This window comes from Balaenoptera ricei, chromosome 11 (assembly GCF_028023285.1).
Source record: "Balaenoptera ricei isolate mBalRic1 chromosome 11, mBalRic1.hap2, whole genome shotgun sequence".
Taxonomy (NCBI): domain Eukaryota; kingdom Metazoa; phylum Chordata; class Mammalia; order Artiodactyla; family Balaenopteridae; genus Balaenoptera; species Balaenoptera ricei.
The window spans coordinates 78,498,240-78,525,274 of record NC_082649.1 but is presented as its reverse complement, the minus strand read 5'-3'; the positions used below and the strand labels follow the sequence as shown (position 1 = coordinate 78,525,274).

Genomic DNA, 27,035 nt, shown 5'->3' with positions numbered 1-27,035 from the left:
TTCAAGTAAGGCCTGTGAGCCCGCGTGCTGAGAGAAACAAAAGAAAGGAAGGCTTTAGGAATCAAAAAAGATCCAGAGTGAGGAAACGAAGCGAAAGGAAATTCAGACAGTGAGAAACAGTGAGGGGTGGGTAAGTTGAGCGCGTCTGGGAGGAAAGAAGGAAGCAAAAATGCAGCACAGCCTAAACAATCATTTTACTTTTTACATTTGGTAAAAAAGATTGTGTGGATTATGACGAAATCCCTTTCTGAGGGGATTCTCACCTCAGCTTCTTTCCAGAGAACGACAGTGTTTCCCGCCCCCTAAACAGGGATTTTTGCCATTATGGCTTTTGATTGGTCCGGTGTAGGCACGTGCTCTGCGCCTATTGGCCCGCGCGTCTGTTCCCAGACGAGTAGCCATGTTGGGCCCCTTTCCCCGCCGCGGGGCCGTTTGGGAGTTGTAGTCCTTCCTCCGCTCCGTCCAGTGGAGGGACTTTTTGCCCTCTGCTCCCGGGCCCCTCAAGCAGCCACTCCCGTGGGCACACGCCCAGGAGCTGCTTCTGCCCCGTGCTCTCTCCCTCTGCCTTTCACTTCCCAGCTGCCAAGATCTTGGAAGGTAGGGGCGGGGGCAAGCCCAAGTCGACCAGTGTTTCTGCGGCGCAGATCCGGGTTTCCGCGCGCGTCTGGTCATTACTCCGGCGGTCCAGTGGAGCGGGGACTGACTGGGTCCACGCAGCTCGTTGGGAGGTAGTGGGGGGTCTGTCGGGAGGACCCTCCCACCTCACCGAACCTTCTCACGGCCAGTTCCTGAGCACCGGCCCTAACCCTAACCCGCCCCTCCTCCGCCGCATTTTGTAAGTGGGTAAACTGAGGCATGGGGGCATGCCAGCGGTTCCAGGGACGCCCCAGCTTCTGGCTCTGGTAGTGTGGTTGGCACTGGCCGCTTCTGGATTTTTTTCAGTTTTATTGTCAAGTAGCAGGCCTCTCTGCCCCAACAGATGTATGTTAAACATACAGCTCGGGGTTCCCCAGGAGGAGGGAGGAGGGTTTGAACAAGTGTCCAGGAGAGGAGCTAAGCAGGACACGGGGAAGGCAATATTTTGGGAGAGAATTTTACATTTGGTATTGAAAAGACACAAAAAATAATTAATTATGGTGGGAGAAATAAGTACTCTGTTGGATTTCCTTACATCTATTTTATGGTTTAATGTAGTTTTTATATGAAAACATGCGGGGATTTTTAAGTTGTGTTCATGTGGGAGAAGAAGGCCGGTTAGTGGAACTGGAGCTGGATTTGCAGCTTCCTCTCTAGGATCAAATTCTGCCTCTGCTGTATGACCAGCCACTCACAGTGCTTACCGGGGAAAAAAGAACTTAACGCTCCCTGCCCAAGTGGCCCAAGGAGCTGCCAGGAGCTGAAATCTAGATGAAGTCTTGCTTGTGAAAGTTTGCCACATGCAAACTTACTCCTTTATTATTGTGCGTCTCTCAGAACTGTGCTTGGGATCAGCACAGAATACAGCCAGTGGTCATGTTAGAAAGGCTCTGACCCTTGCTGGGTCCGGGACTACCGAAAGCGGCCCCGACTCGCACCTGTTAAGGTCCTGTACCTGAACTCTCCATTTTCTGGCTCCATCTTACCGCCGGCGGCCCGGGCAGCGGAGGCTTCTGGGAGTTGTAGTCCCGCCTCTAGTTTCCCGGAGGACTGGTACTCCACCTCCCAGCGTGTCATTTGGCTTGGCGAGGTGTCTCCTGGGAGTTGAAGTCTCACTTCCAGCAGTCCTTTGGAGCAGCCCCTTGATTCGGAACTACAAATTCCATATGGCCCTGCGTTCTTGGCTGCCTGCCCTGCGTCCACTAGCTGCGAGCCGGGTGTAGTGAAATATGTTTAGAAAAATGTGTTTTTGTTGTGTTTGATTGTATACGCTCTTCCAAGTACTACGTGGGGGGGGTTATTGTATACGCTTTTCTAAGTATCTTAGAAAGGAATTATGCATGCTTTCAAACAGTGCTAACACTCAACAGTTTACAGAGCATGTTCACACTGTCTCTTAATACTGTATCTCCCATTTGTAGGTAAGAAAAAAACTTGAGAAGACGATTTGTACACGGTCACACACCTAGTAATAAAATGTAATATATGTTTTATAAATAAATAGATATTACATTTAATTATAGTTTAAACCTCTCAAGAGCTATATGAGAGAAATAGCCATTTTCATATGCATTTTCCATATTAGAAAACTAAGGCTAGGAAATAGGAAAGTTAAGCAACGTGTCGAAGTTAACTAAGCTAGTGAATAGAACTACCGAGATTGTAACCCAGTCTGCTTGACAGACTCTGCTTAGAAAAAGACTCTATCTTATGGAGGTGGAGGGAGCCCGAGCTTTCTGAGTACGGAATTTGGAATCTTTCCACTATACCATGTTGCCTCTGTAGTTAAACACTGAACGATAGTGCTGCAAAAACCTTTGAGATCATTTAAATCTAAGGCAAAGATCTTGGAACAGTTCCTGGCATATAGTAGAGGTTCCACAAATGTTAGCTATATAGAGTTTTATAATACCTTTATTTTAGAGATGAGGAAACTGGTGCAGGTGGTGAAGCAGTTTGCCCAAGGTCACACAGCTGGTCTGTGTCAGGGATGAGACTAGACCCAAACGTCTTGTTTCCAAGTCCAGGGTTATTTTCATTCTACCAGCAGACAGCTAGCAGGGACGCCATATGTGAAGCTGTTTAGATAATGGTTTCTCTCCTAATTTGTTCTTTCTAGGCCACAGACCAGGACCAATTGTTGTAAAGTCTCTTTTCTTATTATTGGTAAGGTTGTAATATTTCATGAATTCAACAAATGTTTTCTGAACATATAGCTCATCTCTCTTCAGGTACAGGGCCTCATGGATGAAAAGTAGCTAATGGGTTAGGGCTAGAAGGACCTTATAAATCATCTAATCTAACTTTTTCATTTTAAAAATTAGGGAATTGAGGTACAACATGATTCACAGCCTTCATCTCATGCCCTTGTGTCAGAAGCATTCTGTTTCTGCAAGGAGGCAGGGTTCTGGAGGCCTCATAGTCTTGTATGTGACCTTTCAGGCTCATGCTTTCTTTTAGTATCCTTGTCCTTGCCTTATTCCTGTACGTGTTTGGTGGAATGCTTTAGGAAATGTTTCTGTGTACATGCAGCTATCTTTCTTTTAATGTACATGCAGCTTCAGTATGTTCCATTTGTATTTTGGGAATTAGTCTTGTCTTGGCTCCCAATACTCTTTTATCTTTTGTCCTGTAAGACACGAGAACAAAATCTGACATTGTGTTTGCATTCACATATGTTAAAATCTAACCCTCTGATATAGGGTAACATAAATGAACACATGAGTTGTTTGAATTATAAAAAACTTTTGTTTTAGAAGACACATTGGCTCTTTCGATTATGTATTCACAGATAATAAAGCAGATTACTCTCACCACTTGTGTGTGAAAGATGATTTCTACATAATTAGATAATAAAGTAGCAGTTTTATAAATTACTGGCTAAATGTTCCTGAGATAGTCACTATGGGAGATGTTCTCCTGGTCACCCTCTGTCCCACCAGCACTCTCCTAAATGGCAGTCTGATCAGTCTGCTTCCAGCAAAGTGCCTGACCACTAGTAGACACGGAAAAAGTATTTGTGGAATTGCATTCATAAGCACCTTTGAGCTCTATTCCCACATTTCCCCCCTGAATCTCAGTTTTCTCTTTTAATGCAGAAAGGCAGCTTTGAAATACAAGCTGTAGCAGGTTACTTTCACTGTCTACATTGCAGAGAAAAATCTCAACTTTTGAGGTCATCCTCTGAGGGACTGTTGCTTTGGGAATGTCCAGGTCTGTGACTTCTAAGATGAGAAAGTGATCCAAATAGCAAAACATAGAGAAGCAATAGAGAGTGGTAGTCTGAAGGCCTATGACTCAAATCCCAGCCCTGCCTCTTAGGCATGTTACTAAGCCCTTGGTTTCCTCTTCTGTAAAACAAGGATACTAAGCATTCTACCGCATAAAGTGACGATAAAGGTTAAATAAGATAGTGTGTTTAAAGCTTTGAGCATGTCAGGTGCTCAATAGCTTGCATTTAATAGATGAATAGATCTCATTTTTGTCATTATTAATGTAAACGTGTATATGAAAATATATTTACTCAGGATTTAAACTGGAGGCAGATGTCTGTTTTATAAAAGGATCTGTCATTTGTTTTCTTAGAGTAGCAAGCTTGGCCATCGCATATAAACTATGAAGTTAACTGCAACTCTTGATAATCCATCTTGTCAGCTCAGTGAAACTGTCTTGTGTAGGCAGAGAGATAGTGAAGCTTTTGGCTCTGCATTGACTGCTGAGAGGTCCCTGATCTCTGGTTTCATCTATATATTAAATCTTGGGTTGAAAAGCAGTCAGTAGGGCCTTCTCTCCACTTCTAGAAAGGACTGGGCCTATCCCAGGAGCCTCAGGGTTAAAGTGAAGCAGTTGTCATCCAGCTGGTGAGTAATCCTGGGGCAGTGGCTATGTGGACACGGCAGTGCTTCTTTCTAAAGGTGACAACTTCAGTAGCCGTGAGGTTACTGATAGAGAGGTGAGTTACAGAAGAGGGGTGATGCCGGGGACAGGGAAGGAGAAATGAAATGAGAATCATAGCAAGAGCAAAGAGCAGATGAACGAAGGAAACAGTTAAGGGCCTCAGTTGAGTTGTCTTAAGCATGTATTTATTGAGCACATTTATCCTGCTCCTAGCTCTGTGCTAGGCACTGCACTGTTATGCATTGGAGATACAGCCTTGAATGTGGCTGACATGGAGGTGGTCATGGTGGTGGGTTGTGGTATATTCTAAGCAGGGAAGAACTTGAAGGAAAGAAGCAAGGAAGGTAGAGTGTGTTGGGATTTGATGAGCAGAAAAGTCTTTGTGCTTGGGTTATACAAATCACTGAATGGGGGAGGTGGGAGAGATGAGGCTGCAGAGGCAGGCCTGGGTGATATTATGCAGAGTCCAGTTATCTGTATGGTAAAAGAATTTTGGACTTTATTCCAAGGGTATTTGTGGAACCATTTAAAAGTCTTAAGTGGAGAAATAAAATTATTGGATTTGTTTTTTAAAGACTTTGGATGCAGTATGGATGATGAATTTGTGAGAAGTAATAGTGTGGGAAAACCAGATAGTCCTGCGTTTCTTTAACTTTAATGTGCATATGAATCTCCCGCTGATCTTAAAATGTGGAGCAGATCTGGAATGGGCCAGAGATTCACTGTTTCTAACAGGCTGATGCTGCTGGTCTATGGACTATACTTTGCATAGCAAGTACTTAGGAGACTCTTCAGTGTTCTAGGTCAGAGATAATGGTGATTAAGAGAATGGACTCTAGAGAGCAGAAGACCTGGATTCTAATCTTGGTTTTTCCTCTTATTTGCTGTGTGACTCTGGGGAAAGTGAGGTAATCTCTTTGAGCCTCAATTTCCTTATTATCTGTGAAAGGGGGGTAATAATTTCTATTGCTTTAATCATGTTTTAAATTTTCAATGGGGTCACCCTTGGAAAGGGTTACTGTGCTTAATACAGTAATTGGCACTCAGTAAATGGTAGCTTTGATTTTACTCTTATGGTTATTAGTAAAAATCATAATATTATGCACCCTGCTCCACATTTCCTTGTTTATGACATTTTGAATACTAGGTGGAATAGATTACCTTTAATTCTACTGTTTTTGCTTCTGTCTCAGAGGTGAAGTGCTGAACTTTGTAAAAATTTGAACATTATGGGCAAATAGATTTCTCTCAGCAATTGAGTCTCTTAATTTGATGGAAAAAAATCTGGGATCCTGAAAGTACCATCTTATATGTGATTGCAGGAACTTGAGGCACCTTGCCTTGCCTTGTAAATTTATTTAGCCCAAATATAGTGCCTCCTTCTTTACATAATTTTAACCTGTTTGGATTGTTCTCCAACCAGTGATTCTCAACCCTTGTTGCAAGTTAGAATCACCTGGGGCTGGTCCCATCCAGATAAATTAAATCAGAGTGCGGGAGGGGAGGCAGACGTTGATAATTTCTCTTTTAAGTTTCCCAGGTTATAATGAAGTGCATCTAGGATTGAGAACCATTGATTTTAAAAAACGTAACATCACAAAATAAATCAAGTACAGTCTAAGGGCCTGGGTGGGGAATGAAATATCTGGAAAGTAGCTGAAGTCTTTGGGAGTGAAAAAGATAATAAGCCTAGTCACAAATCTCTCTTGGAATCTGATGAACTAACTGTAGGTTGTGCCCTGGGTTACCTTTGAGATTACTTACTAGGACATCCCCGTTCTAACCCTTTTTATCTCTAGCTGTGCTTACCCTAGTCAGGATTCTCCTTAATGTTGAGTTTCAGACTGCTTTTCTCTTTCTGATATTTAGTTTGTTCCATTCCTCAGAGCTAAAAAAAAAAGTTATTAACCCATGAAAACCATGTTCAAAAGAAACTGACTTACATGTTTTCATGAGCTGTGGCCATGTTATTGAAAAGGCTTAAACTATTGTTCAGATAAAATGCAACCCATTTTTACTAGTAACATTCTTACATTCTAATTCAGTAGTTTAAAAGGAACCACTTCCAGAGAGGCTGCCAATTATAAAGATGGGTTTCTTTCTGTCTTTTTTTTCTTTAAAATTACTTCCATCTACCATTTTAGGGTGGAACAATTAAGCTAATTTGATTAAATGCCTTTAATTTTCTGGATTATCCATAATATATAGGACCCCTTTCCTTTAAAATTTTTTTCCTCCATAGAAAATGTGTATTCTTATGTTTGTATCTGAATATATATATATTTTCTTCATGAAAGTAATTTCTATTTTTTATTGAAATATAGTTGACATACACTATTATGATAGTTTCAGGTGTACTACATAATTACTTGATATTTTCATCCATTATGAAATGATCACCAAGATAAGTCAACTAACCATTTGTCCACATACAAAGTTATTGCAATATTATTGACCATATTCCTTATGCTGTTTATTACATCCTTGTGACATTTCTTATATGGCTGGAGGTTTGTACCTTTTAATCCCCTTCACCTATTTTGCTGACCCCCTCACCCATCTGCCTTCTGGCAACCACATATTTGTTTTCTGTATCTATGAGTCTGTTTTTCTGTTTTGTTTTGTTTGCTTGCTTGTTTTGTTTTTTCTATTCCACATATAAGTGAGATAATGCAGGATTTATCTATCTCTGCCTTATTTCACTTAGCGTATCTTCTAGATGCACCCATATTGTTGAAAATGGCAAGATTTCATTTTTTATGGCTGAGTAATATTCCATTGTGTGTGTGTGTGTGTGTGTGTGTGTGTGTGTGTGTGTGCGTGTGTGTGTGTGTTTATCACATCTTCTTTATCCATTCATCTATCAGTGGACATGTAGGTTGCTTCCATATCTTGGCTACTGTAAATAATGTTGCAATGAACACTGGAGTACATATATCTTTTCAAATTTGTGTTTTTGTTTTCTTTGGGTAAATTCCCAGAAATGAAATTGCTGGATCGTAAGGCAGTTCTATTTTTTAATGTTTTGAGGAACCTCCATACTGTTTTCATAGTGGCTGCACCAATTTACAATACCACTGACAATGCATGAGGGTTCCCTTTTCTCCTCATCCTCTCCAACACTTGTTATTTGATGTCTTTTTGATGATAGCCATTCTGACAGGTGTGAGGTGGTATCTCATGTTGTTTTTATATGCATTTCCCTGATGATTAGTGATGTTGAGTGTCTTTTCATGTGTCTCTTGGCTCTCTGTATGCCTTCTTTGGAAAAATGTCAATTCAGGTCTTCTGCCCATTTGTTAATGGGTTGGTTTTTTGTTGTTGTTTTTTTTTTTTGATGTTGAGTTGCATAAATTCTTTGTATATTTGGGACATTAACCTCTTATCAGATATATTGTTTGTAAATATCTTCTCCCATTCAGTAGGCTGCCTTTTCATGTTGTTGATAGTTTCCTTCACTGTGCAAAAGCTTTTTAGATTTAGTCCCATTTGTTTATTATTTCTTTTAATGTTTCCCTTGCCTGAGGAGACATCTAAAAAAATATTTCTAAGACCAATGTCGAAGAGTGTACTGCCTCTGTTTTCTTCCAGGATTTTTATGGTTTCAAATCTTACATTAAAGTCTGTAATCCATTTTGAGTTTACTTTTCTATATGGTATGAGAAAGTAGTTCAGTCTGATTCTATTGCATGTAGCTGTCCAGTTTTCCCAGCACCACTTGTTGAAGAGACTATCTTTTCTCCATTGTATATTCTTGCCTCCTTTGTTGTAGATTAACTGACCATAAGTGTGTTGATTTATTTCTGAGCTCTCTATTCTGTTCCATTGATCTATATGTCTGTTTTTGTGCTACTACCATACTGTTTTGAATACTGTAGCTTTCTAGTATAGTTTGAAATCAGGGAGTGTGATTTGTTCTTCTTTCTAAAGATCATTTTGGCTATTCAGGGTCTTTTGTATTTCCTTACATGCTTTAGAATTATTTGTTCCAGTTGATAGAGATTGCATTGAATCTGTAGATTTGCCTTGGGTAGTATGGTGATTTTAATGATATTAATTCTTCCAATCCATAAGCATGGTATATCTTTCCATTTGTTTGTGTCATCTTCAATTTCTTTCATCAGTGTCTTATAGTTTTCTAAGTCTTTTACTTCTTTGGTTAGATTTATTCCTAGGTGTTTTATTCTTTTTGATGAAATTATAAATGGGATTGTTTTCTTAACTTCTCTGATACTTCACTGTTAGTATATAGAAACGCAGCAGATTTCCATGTATTAATTTTGTATCCTGCAGCTTTACCAAATTCATTTTTCAGTTCTAATAGTTTTTGGTGGGCTCTTTAGGAATATACATGCTTACCAAAAAAAAAAAAATATATATATATATACACACACACACACACATATATAATTAGGTATTATATATATTTTATATACATAAATATAATGAAATCTGCAAACAGTGACAGTTTTATTTATTGCTTTCCAATTAGATTCCATATATTTATTTATTTATATTGTCTTATTGTTCTGGCTAAGACTTCCAATAATTTGTTGAATAAAACTGGTGAGAGTGGATATCCTTGTCATGTTCCTGATTTTAGAGGAAATGCTTTCAGCTTTTCACCACTGAGTATGATGTTGGCTGTAGGTTTGTCATATATGGCTTTTATTATGTTGAGGTATGTTCCCTCTATTCTCATTTTGTTGAGAATTTTGGCCATAAATGGATGTTGAATTTTGTCAAAAGCTTTTTCACAAACTTGTGATAATCATATTACTTTTATTCTTCAATTTGTTAATATGGTATATCACATTGAATTGTGGATGTTAAGCTATCCTTGCATCCCTGGGATAAATCCCTCTTGATCATGGTGTATGCTCCTTTTAATATATTATTGAATTCGATTTGCTAATATTTTGTTGAGAATTTTTGCATCTATGTTCATCAGTGGTATTGGCCTGTAATTTTCTTTTTTGTGTGTGGTGTCTTTGATTTTGGTATCAAGGTGATGCCAGTCTTATAGAATGGGTTCAGAAGTGTTCTATCCTCTTCAATTTTGGAATAGTTTGAGAAGGTTAGGTGATAACTCTTCTTTAAATGTTTGGTAGAATTCAACTTTGAAGCTGTCTGGTCTTGGACTTTTGTTTGTTGGTAGTTTTTTTAAAATTAGATTCAATTAATTGGTGTGTTCATATTTTCTATTTTTCCCTGATTTAGTCTTGTGAGATTATATTTTTCTAGGAATTTATCCACTTCTTATAGTTGCCCATTTTATTAGTGTATAATTGTTCATAGTAATCTCTTTTTTTAAAAAAATATTTATTTATTTATTTGGCTGCATCAGGTCTTAGTTGTGGCACGTGGGATCTATGTTGCAGCATGTGAGATCTTTTGTTGCGGTGCACGGGCTCTTTGCTGCAGTGTGTGGGCTTCTCCCCAGCTGTGGCACATGGGCTCCAGGGCACGCAGGGTCAGTAGTTGCAGCACGTGGGGTCTAGAGCGCATGGGCTTACTTGTCCCGCGGCATATTGGATCCTTAGTTCCCTTAGGGATCAGACCTGCATCCCTTGCATTGGAAGGTGGATTCTTAACCACTGGACCACCAGGGAAGTCCCCATAGCAATCTCTTATCCTTTGTATTTCTGTGGTGTTGGCTGTAACTGATTTTATTTATTTGAGCTTCTCTCTTTTTTTCTTGATGAATCTGGCTAAAAGTTTATCAAGTTTGTTTATCTTTTCAAAGAATCAGCTCTCAGTTTCATTGATCTTTTCTATTGTTGTATTTAGGCTCTATTTCATTTATCTTTTGCTCTGATCTTTATTATTTCTTTTCTTCTACTAACTTTGGGGTTTGTTTGTTCTTTTTCTAGTTCCTTTAAGTTAGATTGTTTATATGAGATTTTTCATTTAATGTTTTGACATCATATTTTACATCTTTTTGTTTTGTGTATTGCTTAACTACTTATTGTGGAAATAGATGATTTAACTACTTTTGTCTTTTAACCTTCATACTGGCTTTGTAAGTGGTTGATCTAATTACTACCTTTACTGTAACTTCACCAATGAGATTTTCCTATTCATTATTTTCATATTTCTAGTTGTAGTCTTTTCTTTTCCACTTAGAGAAGCTTGTTTAGTGGAGGTAAACTCTTTTGGCTTTGGCTTATCTGTCAAAAAATTTTTTTTTAAATTAATTCAATCACTGATAAGTGTTTATTGAGTACATATTATGTGGCAGACATTGTGTTGGGTGCTTGAAATAATGGTGCTAAGCTTGGGGATAATTATTGCTGTAGCAGGCAAATTAGCTCCCTAGTATCTTTTTTTAAATTGAAGTATAGTTGGGAATTCCCTGGCAACCCAGTGGTTAGAACTCAGTGCTTTCACTGCGGTGGCCTGTGTTCAATCCCTGGTCAGGGGTACTTCCCTGGTGGTCCAGTGGTAAAGAATCTGCCTTACAATGCATGAGATGCGGGTTCAATCCCTGGTTAGGGAACTAAGATCCCACATGCTGCAGGACAACTAAGCCCAGGCGCCACAACTGCTGAGCTTGCATCCCTCAACTAGAGAGCCTGTGTGCCGCAAACTACAGAGCCCACGTGCTCTGGAACCCGTGCGCCACGACTAGGGAGAAGTTCGTGCGCACACCGCAATGAAAGATCTCGCATGCCTCTCATGAAGATCCTGAGTGCTACAACTAAGACCCGACACAGCCAAAAAAAAAAAAAAAAAAAATTGAACTATAGTTGATTTACAATTTTGTGTCACCTTCAGCTGTACAGCAAAGTGAGTACAGCTGAGTTAGATATATACATATATATACACACACACACACACACACATACACACATATATGTATATTTAGATTCTTTTCCATTATATGTTATTACAAGATATTGAATATAGTTCCCTGTGCTATACAGTAGGACCTTGTCGTTTATCTATTTTATATATAGTAGTGTGTATCTATTAATCCCAAACTCGTAATTCATCCCTTCCCCCCACCTCTTCCTTTTGGTAAGCATAAGTTTGTTCTCTGTCTGTGAGTCTGTGTCTGTTCTATAAATAAGTTTATTTGTATCATTTTTTAGATTCCACATGTAAGTGATATCATATGACTTACTTCACTTACTGACTTAACTTCACTTAGTATGATAATCTCTAGGTCGCTCCTTGAAGAGAACCTCTACACTTGTGATTATCCTCCCATATGTGGGTTGCCCACCCAGGAGTGTGGGTCTAGACGGGACTGCATCTCCACCTCCACCCCTCCTACCCTCTCGTTGTCACTCCTTCTTATATCTTTAGTTGTGGAAAATCTTTCTTGCTAGTCTTCAGGTTGTTCTCATAAGTAGTTGCTCCGTAAGTAGTTATAATTTTGTTGTGTCTGTAGGAGGAGATGAGTTCAGGTCTTCCTACTCTGCCGTCTTGGCCACACCCTTGAATATTTATATTTAGAACCTTATATCCAGTTTTCAGGAGGATTCTTGGCCTGAATTTATATTACCCTCTACCTCAGTTTCCTTTTTCAGCATTTCCTAAGCTTCTCTGCTCACTAGAAGGTCATTTCACAATGTAGTAGTTTTATTTTTCTACTGTGTTGACTTAATAGAGAGAAAAAGAGAAAGACTGGGAAAAGTGTTTTTGCTGGCGGGTTTAATACAGTTTAAAAATTACATATTTGGGGGGAATTTGCATGTATGCCAAGGTTTTCTTGTAATGATAAATAAGTAGGCATAGAAAAAAAAATTGAGAAACTGGTTAAGAGGTTCACAAAAGGCGCTCGTTGACAGTATTCTGGAACTTAAAGACTCTTTCTGAATCTTTTTATGTGTTTATTAGTGTTGCTCATTATGGATTTACCTCTTTTTATTAACAATCAGGTTTCCATGAAAATTCAATGTATTTTTCAGTTTCTCAGACTCACAGCTATTGGAGCTAAAACCCATCACAGATAATGTGGAAGTATCAGTGCTTCCTCATGAGGTTTAATGCATGCGTATTTTAGTTGAGCATAGGTTGGAGGAGAGTATGGTCTACAGTCATTTAATCACTGAAGTTTGTAGTATGTGATATGGACAAAATTTTTATTTTTTGCAGGACTTGAAGGCTCCTTTGCATGTATTCAGTTTTGAAAAAATAAAAAAAATCCTCACTGCTGTCTCCACATTTACTGCAGGACAGTACTTGCTTGGTTGTGCCAGGAGATGCTTGAGTGATACCTAGAAGCTGGAGTCTGTGTATGTGCTTGGAGGCCTGAGGACAGGCAGAGGAACCTGCTGGAATAAGGTTGTTTTTCTCAACCCTGAAGCAGTGGCAGTCTCTGTCAACCTCTCCCAGGAATGAACCTAGTGAGGGAAGATGTTGTGATCTGCAGGAGAGCAGGGAAAAATGCGTGCATGACAAATGTGGAGGGTATGGAAGAGGTATAACAACAAGAAGATGGTTGGGTGGAGGGAAAGGGAAGGTTTTTGTTTTTTGTTTCACAGATATGTATGTGAATGGTGCCCTCTGGAGTTGTGCTGGACACAGCTTACATGGCTCTGTACACAGAGAGGCCTGATTAATGGGAGGTGCCGATACCTTCATAAGTGGGGAAGTGATACTGGGGATACAAAAGCAACAGGTGGCCACTGCAGTTTGAAATCCCAGTTGCTGGGTTCTGCCAGCTGAGGGAGTAAAAGCAAGGACAGGAAGCTTCAGCAGCCAGTGGCCACAGATAAATCTACAGCTGAGGACCTCTCTTGGCCCCTCTGCAGGACAGAAAGCTTCCTGTAGTCTCTTGAACTTCCACAAGGCAACAGACCAACATCTCCCTGGCCCAGAAGAATTAGCTGCATTTGGCTTCCTAGTGCAGATGAAACAGCTGGGTCCAACTCTTACGGGTCAGGGTCTGGCTGGGATTATATGCAAGGGTGGTTTGACCAGAAGCTTCTGCATTTCTGGCTAGCTCCCGGATGATGCAGATGTGGAAGATGGGTCACACTTGGAATAGCAAGGTTCTAGTTCTTTGTGGCTTCTACTATGTTGCCATTCTGTTTTTGTTTTTTTTTTAAATTGAAATATAGTTGATTTACAATGTTGTGTTAACTTCTGCTATACAGCAGAGTGATTCAGTTATACATATATATACATTCTTTTTTTAATTTTCTTTTCCATTATGGTTTATCACAGAATACTGAATATAGTTTTCCCTGCGCTATACAGTAGGACCTTGTTGTTTATCCATTCTATATATAATAGTTTGCATCTGCTAACCCCAAACTCCCACTCCATCCCTCTCCCATCCCACTTCCCCCTTGGCAACCACAAGTCTGTTCTCTGTGTCTGTGAGTCTGTTTCTATTTCATAGAATTTCATTTGTGTCATACTTTAGATTCCACATATAAGTGATATCATATGGTATTTGTCTTTCTCTTTCTGATTTCCTTCACTTAGTATGATAATCTCTGGTTCCATCCATATTGCTGCAAGTGGCATTATTTCATTCTTTCTTATGGCTGAGTAATATTCTATTGTATATATGTGTCATACCTTCTTTAACCATTTATCTGTCAATGGACATTTAGGTTGTTTCCGTGTCCTGGCTATTGTGAATAGTGCTGCTATGAATATAGAGGTGCTTGTATCTTTTTGAATTATATGTTTGTTCAGATATATGCCCAGGAGTGGCATTGCTGGATCATATGGTGACTATTTTTAGTTTTTTAAGGAACCTCCATACTGTTCTCCATAGTGGCTGCACCAACTTACATTCCCACCAACAGTGTAGGAGGGTTCCCTTTTCTCTACACCCTCTCTAGCGTTTGTTTGTAGACTTTTTGATGATGGCCATTCTGACTGATGTGAGGTGATACCTCATTATAGTTTTGATGTGCATTTCTCTAACATTGATAATTAGCAGTGTGGAGCATCTTTTCATGTACCTGTTGGCCATCTGTATTGTCTTCTTTGGAGAAATATCCTCATACTTTTTTATAGCTTTTATTTCATCTCTAATTTTTGATCAATGCCTCTCTTCCCTCTCAACTGTAAGCTCTATGAAGGCAGGAATAGTGGCAATTTTGCTCATGCTGTCTCCCGAGCATGTGGTCCCTGTGTGGGGTAAGTGGTCCATGTCATATCCCTTACTTAGAATTCGGTGTTGCACTTTGCACAACACCTTGCACTTTACCACACTACTTCTAGGCCATCCTCTATTACTTCTTTGGTTAGCCGAGTCCTGGTTGCATGGGGAGTATAGGTAACTGAAATCTACAGAAGATCGCAGACCTCAGCCCTCTTACCATTTCTCTGAACATGTACAGCAACCCATTTCCTCTGTTTATTGGAGATAATGCCTTGTTTATTGCATTAATATTGTGTATTTTCCCTCTCGAGAAAGTTTGCTCCCCAAAGGCAGGGACCTTATTTGTCCTATCTCCAGGCCTGTGATAGACAGAATGAGTTTTGTCTCCTCATTGCCATCAAGACCTGAAGTCTGGGTCATCCTGAGGCTGCTGCTCCGTGCAGATGGGTCATTAATGTCATATAGCTAATAGGAACTTTCAGATGCTGGGGAGTCAAGAAGGGGCTCATAGGGAGGGAGTAGAGAGAGGGGGCTGCTGTCTGGCGCTGAGCACTGACTGCTGGCTTTGCTTCTCATTAGCCGTGTAATCATGAGCAAAGTACTCAACCTCTCTGCATCTTGTTTTTCTGTAAAACAAAGATGATACTACTACTTAACTCTTAGAGTTATTGTGAGGATTCAGTGAGACTGTTGATGTAAAGCCTGCCTTGCACAGTGCCTGATGAGTGGTTAGTGCTCAATAAATATTCCCTGCAGTCAGTGTCATTAAACCTGTTATGTTGCTCTGTCTACTTGCTGGCAAGTAGTTATACGTGTGCCAGTTTTCAGTTTGAAGATCACAGCTAGATCTTTCTCATAGTATTGTGTTATTTGGGGAAATCTCATATTTGGCCATGAAATAAATGTAGAGGCTAGCAGTTCTGGCCATATGAAGTTTTCTGAAAACACTGGTGAACAACAACCCAGGATTCAGCACAAAAAAGTAAATGCTCGTTGATGTTAAATACAAAGGAATATAACTCAGAAAACAAACACATCTATCATACTGGAATATTTAAATGCCTCTCATAAACACTTAAGATTCTCATTAGTCCAACATCAGAAAAATGATAAATATTAATATTTGTCATTAAAGGAAAGCTTAGAAATCAAAGCAGAGTAAACAACTGTTATATTTCAAGGATTGCATAATACTAAATGAATTTTAATTCAATATCTCCTAAACTATTTTAAAGATTTCTCTATACGACAGTTTATTTTTATCCAGTACACAAACTAGGAAAGATGTGCATTTAGTCAGAAAAGATTCAAGGGGTTTGCTGATTCAAAGACCTGGGCTCTGTTGTGTTTTGTGTCTATAAAAGAGACCCACATGTGCCTGAGCCAACCTCCTTCTCCATTGATCTCCATCTATTTTCGGAGAATCATATTGGAAATTGGCTCTGGGTAGATTATGAAAGGGCACTGGGTGCTTTCTGCCTTTGCTGTGGATTCTTTCCCCCAAGCTTCTCTATTCTTCCCAGTTCTGAAAGTGCCCGGAAGCATGTACGGCATCCCCCAGGGTCAGGAGGGAGCAGAGGGAGAGATGACAGGCTGGCACCATCACCCTGCAGCTGTCAGGCTCTCCCTTCCTTCTTTCAGCATCTGAGATGGCTGACTCAGTGTGAGAGGGCCTCACCATGTCACCACAAGAACGCAGTCCTGGGAGTCGAGAGACCTGGGTTTTAGTTCTGGCTCTTTCACTGCCTTATGAATGTCCTGTCTTCTCTCTGGGCCTCCCTTTCCACATCTGTCAAGTGAGGGACTTGGATCTGATAATTCTGAAGTCATGTGCTCTCCAACATGCTATGACCAAGTGGAGAGCTTCAGGGATCTGAAAAGCCTTTCCCCTTACCCTCTGCACAAGGGCATTTGCCTGGCGAGGCAGGCTTCAGGGCCAAACAGACCTATATCTTGCCTTAGCTAATTTACTTAAGTACTCAGTTTTCTCATCCACTAGATGGGAATAGTAGAAGGTTGTTGTAAGCACAAGAGATGATGTTTGGAAAGCATCCAGTGCTGTTTGACACATCACAGGGATTTAATGATGCTGCCATTTTGTTATTATTATTATTATTTTGTTACTGTTATATATTATGTTTATATCTTGACTCAGTACTTTTCTGTCTCTTTGTGATTCAGTTTCCTTTTCTAAAAAATGGAGATAATAAGAGAATCTACCTCACTGGTTAATTGTGAGGATTAAATGAGATAATACATGAAAGTGCATGGGGTGCTTCCTGGTATATAATAAGCACCAAATACACACTAGCAATGATTTTAGCTATCTTTTTTTTTTTTTTAATTAGTCACAATACCTTAAATAAAGTAAAGAACTAGATAAGACAAGGTGACTGGGGGCAGTTACCATCTCTAATACACATGCTGAAGCAGATTTCTCAGTTGTCTAAAAGACCCAACATTTTCCCTAAGCATCTCATTTATCATAGGGAACAGTAAATAAATAATGTCAAATCTATAATTGAAAGTCAAATATCTGTATCCAACATGAGTTCTTAAACCTGGATGCTGGAGTCTCTTTAACATCAAATGTTCCATGTATATATATAGGAAACAAAAACACTAATTGGAAAAGGTATCTGCATCCCTGTTTTCATAGCAGCATTATTTATAATAGCCAAGACCTAAGTGTCCATTGATGGATGAGTGGTTAAAGAAATTTTGGTATTTATACATACAATGGAATATTATTCAGCCATAAAAAATGAGGAAATTCTACCATTTGTGACAACATGGATGGACCTTGAAGGCATGCTAAGTGAAATAAGTCAGACAGAGAAAGATAAGTACTATATGATGTCACTTATATGTGGAATGTGTAAAAAAAAAAAAAAAAGCATTCCCCTCCCCCTGCTGCAAACCTACACCAAACTCATAGGAAAAGATCAGATTTCTGGTTATCAAAATGTACAAACTTCAATTATACGATAAATAAATATTAGGGTTGTAATGTACAACATGATGATTATAGTTAGCACAGTGTGATATATGGGAAAGTTGTTAAGAGAGTAGATACTAAGAGTTCTCATCACAAGGAGAAATTTGTTTTTTCTTTTCTTTTTATTGTATCTTTATGAGATGATGGATATTAACTAAACCTATTTATGGTAATCATTTCACAATATATGTAAATCAAACCATCATGCTGTACACCTTAAATTCATACAGTGATGTATGTCAATTATTTCTCAATAAAACTGGGAAAAAATGCAATGTAGCTACAGTGGAGAAATGGAAAAATAGAGGACAACTAAAACAGTGGAACATAGATACTTCTGGGGATGACAAGTGGAAAGTAGGAAGAAATGAGGCAAGAGATTTTTTTTTCCTAAAGTCTATGTGTTGCCATTTGATTTAAGCTATTATATATTTTACCTTATAATAAATAAAATTTATTTTGCTAAAAGTAAAAAAAGAGAAGAATCTAATGTTCCAGGTCCATGCTGTATCTCCACATACGGAAGAGATATATTAGTTAGAAGAGACCTAGTTAGAAGAGACCGTATTTTTTATCAGGTTACTATAGGCCAGGCACTAAACTAAGACCTTTGTGGGGATTCTCTCATTTCATCCTCACAGCAACTCCAGGGGGTGGATACTCTTATTATCCCTGTTTACAGATGAGAAAACTGAAACACAGAGAGGTTAAGTATGTGCTTAAGGACACCCAGCTGGCAAGTGGTGGTGCTGGGATACGGATGCATGTCATATGACATGGGAGAGAGCTTAAGCTCTACTAGCTGATGTCCTCAGGTGGTCAAGAAGTCAAACCTGCTTGGTGGCTACTCTTTCTGTATTAATGAAGTCTGATGGATCAAGACAAGGATATAAATGGACTTGCTTTTTACCAATGACATAACAAATTAACATTATTCCTATTGTTTCCAAGATCATTCCATTTCATGTAAGGGAATGAATTTCAATATGGAATAGACTTATTTAAGGAAACATCAATATTTTTCTCAAATTGGCAGCATCAAAACTATATTTATGGACTTAAAACATATTGCATTTATATAATGCAAATTCACTTGGAAACAAGATTTCTTTATCTTTTTCTGTAACTTAGCTTGCAGCTGTTGGCATCAGTCTATTTTTAAAACACAAAAATAAATTGTTTCTTGTTAACTCCATTGGATCTGCAGGCAGATAGTAGACAGAGTTGCTGTCCATGAGGCCAGCATCTTGGTTAGAGGTCCTGGATTATTCTATGAGAAGGTGCTATTTGGAAAAAAAAATCCTTTTCTTACCAACTGCATAAGAAAATTCATTTTAGAAAATAAAAAAAGACAAAAATGCTCAAAAAATAAAGTAACATTAGCATTTCATCTCCTCAGTATAGCACTATCAATATTTCAGTGTAGGGATTTCCCTGGTGGTCCAGTGAGTAAGACTGTGCTCCCAATGCGGGGGGCCCAGGTTCGATCCCTGGTTGGGGAACTAGATCCTGCATGCCAACCTAGAAGTGTGCAGGCTGCAACTAAGAAGTCTGTATGCCACAACTAAGAGTCTGTGTGCCACAGCTAAGACCTGGTGCAGACAAAATAAATAAATATTAAAAAAATATTTCAATGTGTACCCTTTCCATCCTTTTTTATTGCATATGTAAGTTCTAAGTTCTGTTAGCTTTCTAAATTGGGATCACACTTTATATGTAGTTTTGTTACCTTTTTTTTTACTCATCAGGGTATTGTGGTGCATTTTCCCATGTCATTAATGATTGCAAAGTACTCTTACTATTAGAACCTGCAACCTATCCTAATTGTTTTTTTTTAATTTTTAAATTTAAATTTTAATTTTTGGCTGCGGTGGGTCTTCGTTGTTGCACACGGGCTTTCTCTAGCTGCAGTGAGCGGGGGCTATTCTTTGTTGTGGTGCGTGGGCTTCTCATTGTGGTGGCTTCTCTTGTTGAGGAGCACGGGCTCTAGGCACATGGGCTTCAGTAGTTTTGGCTTGCGGGCTTTAGAGCGCAGGCTCAGTAGTTGTGCTGCATGGGCTTAGTTGTTCCGCAGCATGTGGGATCTTCCCGGACCAGGGCTCGAACCCGTGTTCCCTGCATTGTCAGGCGGATTCTTAACCACTGTGCCACCATGGAAGCCCCTATCCTAATTGTTTAACATTAGGTTTCCCCCACCTCTACTTCTGGTATATGTTAGCGAAGAATATTTGCATATATGCATATAATTACATATATGCAATATTTGCATATAATTACATCCACTATTCTTTTCTTAGGATACATTCTCTGAAGTGGAAATGCTGAGTTATATGGTAAGCTGTAGGAGTAACTATCTAGTTTTTCTTCACTGCAGGCAGTGCTCCCCTGTGCACCTAGAATCTCCACTAACAGCTTCTCCTGGGCTCTGTTTCCCAGGAGCTTCAGAGAAGAGACTATGGAGCAGGAAGGTGGTGGGGCAGTTAACAACATCCGTCTTCAGGTTCTACTCGTGGACCAAAATAAACATGTTGGGTTGCCAGTACCAGCCTTAACATATCCCCTATTATTTGATATTTAACTCTGTCAGCTCAGAATGCTTTCAGCTGCACGTAATAGAAAACTTGACTTATGGTGGCTTTAAAAAATAAGGGATTATTTCTCCCACATAATAAGAAATTTAGAAATGTGTGGTGGCTGTGGCTTTAGTTCAGCAGCTCAGAGATGTCAAGGAGAGTGTGTCTACAGCGTTCTTGGCCTTTTCTTAATGGTCACAGGATGGCTGCGGGTGAAGCAGGCATCATACTTCTGTTCAGGGAGTCAGGTTGGGGTGTGAGAACACAGATGAATAAGACACATTTTTGACCCTGGGAGTTGTTAACCTGATTTTAAAAAGGGGTGCTTTTTTCTCTTATTGCAGAAGTAATACATGTTCATTATAGAAAATATATTTCAGTGGTAATCTTACCACCCAGAGGTAATCACTGCTCTCATTTTGGTGTTTATCCTTTTAGTTTAGTTATAAATCCACAAAAAAGTGGGATTTTTGATTTATGTACTGCCCCATAACTGGCTTTTTAAATCAGCATCCATCTCACTGCCTAGCACCCGGTAGATGGTTTAAAGATTTTACTGGAAATTTAATGAATAATTTAAAAAATACACTATGAATATTATTTTTCTATATCTCTGAGTAGTCTTTACAGTATATATTTTATAGTATAAATTTTAATAGCTGCATATCCCTCAATTGTTTGAATGTTTCATGATTTATTTGACTCAATCTCTGTTATTTTACATGTAGATTTAAAAAAAATTTAACTATGACAAATAATACTGCATTGAACATCTTTGTGTGTGTGTGTGTGTACACAAATCTTATTTCCTTAAATTCCTTTCATAATTGGAATCACTGGGCCCAACGAAATGCCAATTTTACAGTCCTTGATTTATGTCATCAAATTGCCCTCTTCAAGTGTACCATTTTACTTACCACCAGCAATGTGAGTTGTTATAACCTTGTTTTAGTTTTTTATTTTTAATAGACATTTTTTTGAGTTGGTAATGTATTTGTCTGATTCAAAAATCAAGACAATCAAAAGGCATAAAGTGGAGTTTTACTCCTGTTCCTGTCCCCATATTCTCATCTCTGCCCCCATTTCCCTTAGGGTAGCCACTTCTACTAGGTTCGTTTGCATCTTTTCAGTATTTTTAATGCACACAGGCAAATGTGTATATAAATTATTTCCCTTCCTTTCTTACACAAAAAGTAACACACAATATACACTGTTCTGTATTCTTGCCTTATTTGGTTAGGCTGCTGTATAATGTTCCATTATGTGAATATTCTGTAGTTTTATTTATCTAGTCTCCTGTCTAGCTTTATTTGAGACCTGTGTCTTTTCAGCAAAACCAGGCCCAAGTGAACTATGTTATTCTGCCCTGCAGCTACACCACAAATAGGAGTAGGAAGCTATATCTTAATTTCCTAGACCTACTGCCTGGCTTGCTGCATATTTTGACTTAGCCTCCCAGGGTGTAGTTGGCAGTGTCTGAAATATACTGAATCCAAGAAGGGAGAGAATTGCACAGGTAGGTTTATCCCCTTTGAAGACTCACTGGCTTGTCTTTTTTCCCTAGCTGTGATTGTGAGATATTTTCATGTTTTAGTTTGGGTAAAGAGTAACCCCCTCCATTCTCATCCAAGGGATGGTGGCTCCTATAGGAAATTATGTCTTATTTTTTAAGGAATTCATTGTCACAGAGTGCCAGGTGTATGGTATGCTCCCTCAAGAGGCTCTGGGGAAGAATCCTTCCTTGCCTCTTCCGGCTTCTGATGGCTCCAAGCATCCTTTGGCTTGTGGCTCCATAATAATTTACTTCACTTGGCTTTCTCTGTATCTTCTCCTCTTCTTTCTCAAATCTCTATCTGCCTTTCTCCTATAAGGACACGTCATTGTTCTTAGGGACCAACCAGATAATCCAGGATGACCTCAAATCAAGATTCTTAACTTAATTCCTTCTGCAAAGACCCTTTTTCTGAATAAGGTAACACTTGCAGGCTCCAGGGATTTGATGCAGATATATCTTTTGGAGGCCACCATCCAGCCCACTACAGGCTTTGAGTCTAGCACCCTGATTCCAGAATCTGTGCTCTGCCCTGTTAGACCATATCCTGTGAAGTGCCACAGAGAAAGTCTGTTTTCTCTTCCACATGGTAGTAAAAGGCTAAGGCTTATTCGCTCAATGTTGTATCTTCATCGCCTTGCACAGTGCCTTTTGCACAGAGAAGGTGCTCAATAAAATGAAATGGCTTTAATCACTGAATTTCCATAGAATTTATGAAGGCAGTTTTCACGTCTCTTATTGCTTTTCTCCAAGCTGAATATTCCCCAGGTACTTCAGCTGTTCCTTATGTGAAGTTCGGAGCCCCCATCTTTCTGGTTGCCGTCCAGTACATACTTGCTAATTTGGCCAGTCCTCCTCTTAATATGCCTTCCAGATTGAACTCTTGATAAGATTTAAGTAACAGGGTAGAATGAGACTATTAATGCTCATGGTTTGTACACTATAATTCTTAAAGTAGCTCTAGGTTGTATTCATTTTAGAGTAGCTGCTAAGGTCATTTCTGGTAATTAATAGCTAAAGACAAAAAAAAAAAAAAAAGAAAGAAAAGAAAAGAAAACTCTGCCATACTAGTAGTCCTACTTAGTCATTGAGTTTTTAGGGCCAAATACAGCCTCAGTTATGCTAATGCAAGTTTTATCGATTTTGGATTCTGAGGATGGATTTTGAATTTGGAAAGAAAATGGTCCAAACGTCACATTCTGGGGTTTAGTAGAAAAGGCAAGCATACTCATTAATAAATCCAGTTTTCTCTCTCCATTCCATTTTGTTGAATCCATGGAAAAAAAGTTGTATGTTTTAAGAGACCTGAGTGGTGATCCAATACAATTTTCTGCAAGAACGAATCAGGATTTTCATGACAAAATATTAGAGAAGAGAACGTTTTTCTTCTTAATTTCTACCTGCTGTGGCCTGAAGTTGGTAGAGTTTTTTTTTTTTTTCTTCTTTTATCACATTTACCAACTGCTTGTGTTAATTTTCACGTACTTGTACCCTGAACAAATTTATGCTCTTGGTGCTGTATGTGCTGCAAGTTTCACTGCTGTCAAAACATGTTTTTAAAAATAACCCATGGGTTTTAACTAGTACAGTCAAGACAAATTAGGTTTTTTAAGAAGTAAAATCCACCTTAATATTTAGATCAGCAAGATGTTGTTATGACTAACTTTTGGCTTTATGTGGTAAGATAGGACCGAGGCATACTAGAGGCATACTAACGCTTTAAAATTTTTTCTTTCAATCAATTAATTTTTTAAACTAAGGGTTAAAACAAGGAAAAGATAATAACTCCCAGGGGTGGACTCCATGTCTTCATTTACTCCATTATACCTTCTGCATCTTGAAGCCTGGTTTCTTTGAAAGGAAACATTTTGCAGAGAAAGCCCTCTGCTTGGAACTCCTCCCCCTCACTCCTTACCTGGCTACTATTTCTACCTGAGGCTATAGCTTAAATGTCTCTTCTGCAAGGAAAGTTATTCTGACCAATAAGACTAGTAGTTCTTATCTTATAAGCCCCCTTGTACTTCATTTGCAGTCTTCATTACATCAGTTTCAATCACCTTGCTAATATTTGTCTTTTACTCCAGTCTGTAAACTCTATGAGGCAGGGCTGTGTCTGTTTTCAACACTCTCCCTAGATCAGTGTTTGGCCCATAGTAGATGCTTAGTAAGTTTTTGTTGACTGATTGGTCAGAGGCTGCAAAAGTCATTTAAGGGCTAATTTTAACAATATTTGCATTTCTGTGTGTGTGTGTGTGTGTGTGTGTGTGTGTGTGTGTGTGTACTAAGCTAATAGCAATGACCTCCTCTTTTCTTTCTTTTTTTTTTGTGGGGTGGGGGGGTGGGTACCACTGCATCAAATTACTGAAGTAGAGAAAACAGTTGACATTCTGTTTTAAAGTGACTATGTATTTGACCCACTTCTACTCTAGTAATGTCATCACGATTGTATCTCATTGCTGTGGGTTCTTGGAGGCTGACAGGCAGAACAAGTTGCTTCAGCTCACGGTCCTCATCTGTCATACAGAACAGCTTGCAGAATCTTATTATGTGAATGAAATATGGAGAGAGAGATATTTTTCTTCCTGGGCTATCAGGGTAATTGAAAGTAACCGTATCAGGGTACAGGGGGAAAATGCAGGAAAACAGACTGCTTTTGTGAAAGGCAACTCATCGGCTCTCAGAACTGCAGGTATCTAGCCTCCCAGGGCAAAGTGTTTCCTTTTATCCAAAGGCCTGAGATTCAACATTCTTTCAGTAAGGAAAATGCCTTGGTTCATGTTACCACCCCTCAGCTGCCTGATGAGATGCCACCACCATGGTGCCTTTGGAGGTGTATCCCACCAGATGCAGGGCACGAGCTTGGTGTGTTCTTTAGCCAAGGAAGAAAACCGTTTTAGTATTCCAGATCAATAAAGTGTAGTAGAAAATTGGAAATGTGCTATGAAAAGTCATTAACCAGAGAAATTCTACTGTTCCTGAGTTTTGGATCAGAAGAAATAATAACACTTGACTGCTTTTCTAGTTTATATTTTACAAGCTTGGCCCTGGTGCAACGGAATATCAGATAATACTGTATCAGTGACACTTTGCCTTCTAAATCGTTGATCCTGTACGTATAAACTGAGCTCTATAGAATAGTTTTAGTTCACAGGAAGCCTTTTATGTAACACTGGTCGAAAGCACTAATGCGGTGACGCAAAGCAAGGTACAGTTCAGCAGTCATTCAAGTCATGACTTTGTTATATTTTGAGATAGCTTTAAAATCACTTAGTCGAACAAAACTCTAAAGTACTGTAACTGCCAGGTTGCTTTATCTAATTTATGAAACAGAGGCAAAGGAAATCAACAATAACCCTCCATTTACCATTATTAGATTAGCTATTACTGAAACTGCAGAAAGTATATAACCCTTTACTTTGTGTTCACTTGAATTTGGTTATTAAGCTTTGATGGAACTTTCATTTAACCAAATGCCTTTGTTTACAACAATAAGCATGTTAAATCTTTTGTGTTCTGAATTTGATATGAGCATTTTAGTACATGCCTCCTGCAAAGGCATGTTAAAGTTACAGATTCTATTCATTTGTGTTGTGTCAAACATTATCAATTCAATCTAGTTAGGGTCTTGTTTTTCTTCCTGACTTTAAGAAATGTATGTTTTTGCTGTAAGGCTTCTACTTTTTCAAGAATATAACCAGGCATTAACAAACATGAAACTACTTCTCAGAGCAGCTTCATAAAAATTGATTTTTCAAAATTAAATAAGCATCTGGTGGGCTGAAAATGCTTTATACCTGATATTTAAAAGATATTTTGACTATTGCCAAAAGAAATCAATTTCTTCATGCTATCTCCCTTGCAGATGCCGTCATGTGCCACTGGGTTGTGTAGAGCACAGGCTCTGGAGGGAGGCAGGCTTGGATTTGCACCTCACCTCTATCACTTACTTGCCTGTGACCTTGGACTTCACCTCTTAGGGAAATCAGTTAACTCTAATCGCCCTCTCCTCAGTGTGTATTTGGGTTCATAATAGTACTTATAGTGTTTGTTATACGTGAGGGGATGCATGTAAAGAACTCAAAAACCTGATTGTTATTATAACTTGTGTTTGTGTGTCTGTGTGTGTGTCCATACTCTACATACATGTTATCAACTTGACTGAAAATTTACTGATTTTAAATCTGGTTATAATAATGGAAATGCTGTTATCCTTTCAGGACTTAATGTTCTAGTATCGTGACCATATCTAGAAGTGACATGGAGCATAGTTATCATTTTGGATCTATTCAGAGCCATTGCTTGAAAACAAGTCACTGGGAAGGTGGCTATTTCAATTGCAGAGATTGGAACCAAATTCATATTCCAAAGAAGTCTTTACTTGAAAAGTGGAACTTTATTTCAGTTCTTTTAAATTGATGTAAAAGCTGAGATAAAGAGTGTTTTAAATATGTGAAATAGAAATACATGGCCTTTCCAATAAGAAGGGCTCCTGTTGACAATTTGCTGTTGGTTTTTCGCTGACTTTATCTGTTTCTCACATCTTTTAAGCTTCTCTCTAACTGCCTTGTCCTCTCTACATTTTCCATCTTCATCTCTGTCCTTTATATCCACATTTTTGGGGTAGTGTAGATGGGTTTGGAGAAATCCACACTGTGTCACCCAGCATCCTTTAGACCAGTAATCCATACAGGAGTGATAGGAGTTCAGGCTAGGAGATCTGGTCTTTGATATTGGTTTTCAGCAAATTTACACAGTTCTTATGGGGATGGAATTTTTCTCCTCATGTGTACCATCTTCTGTCTGCTTGAATAATGAGTCATAGAAAAATGAAAACTTCTTTAACTATGAAAGTTTCAGCAAGAAAAAAATGTTAGGCCTTTGGTGTTAGTACAATGCAAAATAAGATAGCATTTAAAAAGTCTCTTCTTCAGCATCATATTGACAGTGCCCCTCACTTGAGTCAGGGATTGGGGACTTACTGAGATACACCATCTGGCAGAATACGGAAGGCCAGTCTTGTGCCAACTGAAAAAGCTGCATCAGTTCCAACTCTTGTGTACTTTGCACATTATTGGATGTCTTGCAAAACGTTTATCACTTTTTAATTAGGAAGGACTAAGGGATTTTAGTACCCCAAAGAAAATGTCAGCAGCCCAAAGACAGAAAAATTATCCAGTGGATCATAAGGGGCAGTAGGTGTTTCACTTTGAGCTTGCACAGGAAACAAGGATAGTTTCATACTAGGATCTTTGTTGGGGGGCACGTATCCTTGGTCTGTCTGAGCGGAACTGGGGACCTGGTCTTTCT

At 38.9% G+C, this 27,035-nt stretch overlaps 1 protein-coding gene across 19 annotated transcripts in view; it reads left to right on the top strand.

Annotated features, from left to right (window-relative positions):
- The first annotated feature begins 430 nt into the window (after nt 1-430).
- Nucleotides 431-27,035, top strand: part of FHIT (fragile histidine triad diadenosine triphosphatase) — a 1,501,610-nt gene continuing 1,475,005 nt past the window's right edge. For 15 of the 19 annotated variants that reach the window (XM_059940100.1, XM_059940087.1, XM_059940096.1 and 12 more), the window contains exon 1: nt 431-597. The gene's annotated coding sequence lies outside the window, so the exon portion shown is untranslated. Of the gene's footprint in view, nt 598-632; nt 836-27,035 lie in introns of those variants that run through there. The other 4 variants (XM_059940090.1, XM_059940085.1, XM_059940086.1 and 1 more) reach the window with 2 other exon arrangements.